The sequence below is a fragment of the Odontomachus brunneus genome, unplaced genomic scaffold, assembly GCF_010583005.1.
Source record: "Odontomachus brunneus isolate Ranch 3 - 2012 unplaced genomic scaffold, Obru_v1 Obru_scaffold_086, whole genome shotgun sequence".
Lineage (NCBI taxonomy): Eukaryota > Metazoa > Arthropoda > Insecta > Hymenoptera > Formicidae > Odontomachus > Odontomachus brunneus.
Window position 1 is genome coordinate 77,489 of NW_022639536.1, and position 1,293 is coordinate 78,781.

A 1,293-nucleotide genomic window follows, 5' to 3' on the forward strand; every position below is an offset into this window, starting at 1 on the left:
TTTTTTTTTTTTTTTTTGTAAATCTCGAGCTTGTCTTTAAATCCACGAGCGGTTTTTGCTCCATATAGTACCGTCTTGCTACTTGGTTCATCGTTGATGCCATTAATCACATATTCGAACAATGCGTCCACCTCCACAGCACCTCTGGAAGCTAACTCTCTCATGGCTAAAAAATACTCTTGGGCTGTTTCTTCCTTCTTCATTTTACGTCTTTCCAACATCCTGTGCAACTCAGCGCTGTTGATTTTCGTGGAAAATTCCTCCGTCAACGCGTCCTTCAACTTCTTCCACGTCTTGATGACTCCTTCGCCCTGAATAAATAGCTTAGCCACGCCTTTCAACGATTTTTTTGCAAAAACTATCTTTTGCAAATTGTCCCAGCCGAACATGGTGGCGGCCTCCTCAAAATCGCTAATCCAACGCTCAATTGAATATGAATCGGTTCCATTGAACGAACGCACCGAATCTTCAACATCTCTATAATTTAAAACAAATTGCTGGACATTATTATTTCCTTGCCTTCTACCTCTCTCCAATCGATCGCCCTGTCGCTCTGCGTGGACCGTGTCTTCACTCTCTTCTTCGGCCTCGATATCCTCATCACTCCCGTCACCGCTCTCGCCGCCATCGTTCCCGTCATCCTCGCCCTCGTCGCGAACTGATCGCAGAGACCCCACGTCCATTAAGGCCCTCACTATTCGCTCTCTTAAATGCTCAGCGTTTCCGGTGTATGCAATGCTGAGAACATTGCAAATTGATATCAGGTCTCCTATCGAAAAACCCACGGCATATTGTAACTTAGCTCGAAACTCGGGTGAGTTGCCGTTGAACTCGAACCCGCGAAATTCTCGCAACCGCCGACGATTATTTCTATCGCCGTCTTCCTCGAAAATAAATTTGTGCATAACCACTATTACCGCTCTCGAGGCGGTAATCTCTGCGTCAATTTTTTGTTTTATTCTAGGTATTTGCCCCAACTTCTCCATAATTCTATTAGTTAGTTCCGTCTATTAGTTATAACCCCGCTAGTTTCGCTTTTGCAAAACGCGATTGGAATTTCACATTACAGCTTCGTATGCCCTCGAATACACGTCGTTCGTCTATCCTCGTTCCTCTTTTAGATTCTCAACGTTTGCGGTCCTTCCTCACTCGTCGCTCGTCCAACGTCTTTTCCGCGCTTCTCGTCCCTCGTCCTTCCTCGTTTCCTCGTTTTTCGTCTTTTTCTTCGTTTTTCGTCTTTCCTTCGTTTTTCGTCTTTCCTTCGTTTTTCGTCTTTCCTTCGTCTTTTGTCTT